Genomic DNA, 4,639 nt, shown 5'->3' with positions numbered 1-4,639 from the left:
ACTTATTTATCTACTAATAAAATAACCCCTCTCTTTTCTTGTCCTTCAGCCCCTGTTACACATAATTTTTATTTTTAATTTTTCCTTATTCAGCTTTTTGAACCTTCCACATATAGTGATAGCATATGTGTTGGAATTTCTCTGTCTGACTCTTCTCACAGATCAGAATGTACTTAGAGTTCACCATTTGGTCACAAAGGGCAGGATTTTTTTCTTCCTCCTGCATGAAGAAACTAATCATCACAGAAATGCAAATAAAAACCAGTGAAATATCATCTCAGTTCCATTACAATGGCTGTCATCATTCAGAGATAACAAATGTTGCAGAGGAAGTGGAGAAGAGGGACCCATTGTACCTAGTTAGTGGGAATGTTTGTTTGCCAACCACTAAGGACAGCAATGTGGAAGTGCATCAAAAACTTAAAAACAATCTACATGTAATCCAGTAATTCCACCTCTGATATATATATATCAGAGTATATATCAGTGTGTATACACACACACACACACACACACACACACAGGACTGGAAAAGAGGAATATTGAATCTCTTGTTCACTGCAGCATTATGCACAATAGCCAAGATATAGAAAAAACCTCAGTGCCCATCAACAAGTGAATGCATAAAGAAGACGTGCAATGGAATATCATCCATCTTATTGTATCTTTTCAATGAATCCTTTCAAATTTTCTCTTTTCGGAAAGTCATTGTAAGAACAACCATCAGGTCGGTGTTTCAACATGTTTTTATCACTTTCAATGACAAAAGTTAAATGGATAGGGTGGTTTTTTTTCTATTCCATGACTAATAGAATAAAAAGAGTTTCCTTGTATCTTGTGCTTTCCGCTCATCATATGTGCTTTTTTTGTGACATGCTAATTGGACCTGGAAAAATTTATTTAATGCAGAGTCCAGGCACTTTGAGAACTAGACTCCCACTAGGCTGTCAGCAACCATGGTGCTGCTGACTGATTCCGCTGACCATAATCAGAAGACAAGTTTGACCACAGTATTTTTCAGTTTTGCAGCTCATCAGCCTGTCTTCTCAGCATAGCATCTTCCCAGTCTGTTCACTCTTTCCTCCATTCAGAGTGTTTTCAACCTAATTTGTCAAAGTTTCTATGTTTTTCCAAAACCTAATCATGCATGGTGCAACTTTTCCTGCTTCTTCTCCGTGAAAAGAAATCAATTACTTTTAATTCATGGCTGTCTTCTGTGGCAGTTTCTATCAGAGCTTGTTCCTACTGTGTCATGCTTTTTGCACATCTCTTGTATGTATTTGAAATGCCAGTCTGTGCTCTCTGCTCTTCTCTCTGCCCATCAGTAATCATTTTTCAATCCCTAAGGCTGAATATACATTTATTCTTAAGTATTTGTAAAAACAATGACACCCTGTGAAATTTAATATTTTCTTTATTTATACTCTAATGCATCTTCTGCCCACTGAAAATACAATGAAATCTCTTCACATTGTTTTTTTTTTTAAAGATTTTATTTATTTATTTGACAGACAGAGATCACAAGTAGGCAGAGAGGCAGGCAGAGAGAGGGGAGGAAGCAGGATCCCCGCGGAGCAGAAAGCCTGATGCCCTGGCTGGATCCCATGACCCTGGGACCATGACTTGAGCTGAAGGCAAAGGCTTTAACCCACTGAGCCACACAGGCGCCCCTTCACATTGTTTTTCAAATGGTTATATCCATCCTATTCTTAATCTCTGTCCTTTGCTGCTCAATCTAACACATTAAACTATAATCATCAGGGTCTCCTTATGAGTGCATATCATTGCCTTATCATTTTCAAAGCCCCTAAGAATTTTCTTGCCTGCTGATTCCTTACAACTGTCATTTATATTTTCTCCCAGAAAGTGTTTTCTCCTCAGAATATGCAATAAACTAATTCACAAGTTATATTCATTTTCTTTTAACAATTTCCAAGTTCATTTAAAAAATTATTTCAGCCAGTATAAAACAGATAAAGATATGATGATGGTTTAAAATGACAGGCAATTTTTTACAAAAACAGACAATTACATCTTGTCCATATTCCTTCAAGTTCTTCTGATAACTTTAGATTGTCCTTGAGACTTGCGAAGCTCTCTAAAACACATCTCAGTCAATTGCAGGAGCATTTATTACTCTGTTGTCTTAATTCTTAACTTAATTCAACTGTGAGTCAGGCTTTCCTAATTCTCCTTGTTTTGGAAACCTTCCTTTTTGCAAATATATGAGTCAACCTAGACTTTCCTCAAATCAGAAGGTTATATTATTAACCACAAAGAGAGGATTATGTGCTAGTGATTTTTTTGTATGTAACTGTTTCAAGCACTTGAAGAAACAATGGGGCAACCTGTAAAGTTATTTATCCTGTATTTAGAAGAATTTTCACTATCCTGAGTGCTTGGAATTCAAAACTAACGGTTACCATTTGTTAAATATATGCTACATCATTTGAGCTCCTAAGACTTTAAAAATTACATTGTCTTCCTTACCTATGGTATTGACATCATTAATCCATTATATTAATGAAAAACTAAGACTTGCTGTTGTTATAAATGGATCCACTTGGATTCAAATTCCATGGGATACTGATCCACAAAGAACAAACAAGAATTTGTCTTTTGAGATTTTATCACCCAATTCAGTACAAATTATGAGCTGTCTCTCAGTGTGCAAATAAGTCAGGGTGGATTATACAAAAATATACAATAGTTTTTAATTAGTTTATGTCTTTTCAGATTCTGAGGGAAGAAACTTCCATAGTACCTTCTTATTTCACAGATAAAATGCATACATACAAACATGTTTACTATATTCTGCATATACAAAATAGGTCCAGTTTACATATCAGATCACTCATATACTAGCTAACACTGTGATTTGGCTCAAAAGTGTGTGCTACTCTCTTTTTCAGGTGTTGGCATTTGGGAGATTTAACATGATTACATGGGTCATACCTGACCTGAAGAATACTTAGAGAAGAATGTGCAAAATTCAGCTTGGCAGAAGTTTATATGGCGGTCAACCAAAGGAGGGTAAAAAGGAAAGGAGCCAGTAAACACTCTATCAGATAAGTAACATGGGAAACCTTCCTTCAAAGTATATTCATCATGTGAAGAAAGTAGTTTCCTTCCTTCAGGATAATTTTACTTTTCCAGCTTCATGAGGCCTCATGGCTATTATTCTAGAGCAGGTTTTCTCACTCTCTACACAACTGGCATTTTTGATCAGATAGATTTTATATTCTGTGTAGCTCTCTACATTGTTTTAGGCAGAGCAGCATCGCTGACTCCTACCCCTTAGATAGGTGCAAATTATTCTCTCTCATCAGGAAAATCAAAAAATGTCTCATATGTTACCAAATTTCACCTTCCTGCGTGGGGAGGGGCACACCATACCTGGTTACTAACCATTGATCTAGAGTTTTACACAGGAGAAAAATATTCCTGAATTAAAAAAGGAGATCTTGTAGCTTTAATAAAAGTGGGCAGATTAAATCTGTTTATCAAAGAGAATCATTATTCAGGAGATAGTAGCCAGATAAAGGAGGTGCAAGAGCACTTCAGGAGGAAATACTCTGGATAAAAATCAAAGAAGCATGAAATGTACAGTTGGATTGGAAATCAGTAAGTAATTTCACATATGAATTGTGTCATAAGCAGAGATGATGCTTGTTGGGGCTTAGGAAAAGGGGAGAATAACAAATAAGAATACAATTGAAAGAAAATAATTTCAAAACCTTAGGTGGAAAAACAGGGCTTTTTTTGCCTTTAAAAATCCACTCTATCTGATCCAGAAGGATGAGATCTGGCATATGGAGAATATGTTAGAAGAATAGTTGTGCTAGGATGGGATAGGATGACGTGATCTTGCCACATCAGAAGAGTAACACAGGAAGAATATTTGTGCTACTTGATGACTTGATGGAGAGAAGTCATGGGAGGAGAGACTAAGACGTTCATGGTTTGAGAGCAACGAGTAATGGCACTGGATGACAAGGACTAGCTGGAAACAACCGTTGTGTATACACATATACATGTTCGAAGGAGGCAGGAGACAAATCTTAAACCCTGAAATCCAGGGAACAGGAAGAACAGTCAGGGGACTCATTTGCAGCAGGAATCCTGAACCATTAGTTCTACTTAAACTAATTCTGACTCAGGCTGATTCCCAGAACATAAAGAAGGAAGGGATTAGGTCTAAATTCACTCTCCCAACACTCTATGGAAACCTTTCCCTCTACAAGATCTCTGACATTCACTGTTTGATCTCTGCCTCAACACCCCAGGGAGAGATCCTCTGTTTCTGAGCGAGCTTGTCCATTGCAGGACCGCTCCAACTGTCAGACAGGTCTTCTTCCTGGTGAGCCTCAAACTGTCTCCTCTTCATTTCTCATAGAAGTCCTCAATCCACCTTCTGAAGAACACATCAGCCAAGGGACATGGATCTGAAGTCAGTCAGGACAGTTTGCATCCTTGGGATATCCCTTAGCTATGCATGCTCTTCAGCCAGTTCTAAAACTTTACATTGTCTCAATTCCTTATTACAGTTAACTGGTAGAAACACACTACCTGGTAACTGTGAGGATGAAATGATGTAATGCATTTTAAAATATTAGGAAGAAACATAAAATGTATTACT

General features: G+C 37.2%; 1 pseudogene; it reads right to left on the bottom strand.

The window, feature by feature from the left end:
* Positions 1–3,326, bottom strand: part of LOC132014380 (olfactory receptor 52A5-like) — a 4,323-nt pseudogene extending 997 nt beyond the window's left edge.
* Positions 3,327–4,639: the final 1,313 nt, after the last annotated feature.

This window comes from Mustela nigripes, chromosome 1 (assembly GCF_022355385.1).
Source record: "Mustela nigripes isolate SB6536 chromosome 1, MUSNIG.SB6536, whole genome shotgun sequence".
NCBI classification, from domain to species: domain Eukaryota; kingdom Metazoa; phylum Chordata; class Mammalia; order Carnivora; family Mustelidae; genus Mustela; species Mustela nigripes.
This window is presented reverse-complemented; position numbering and strand designations above follow the sequence as displayed.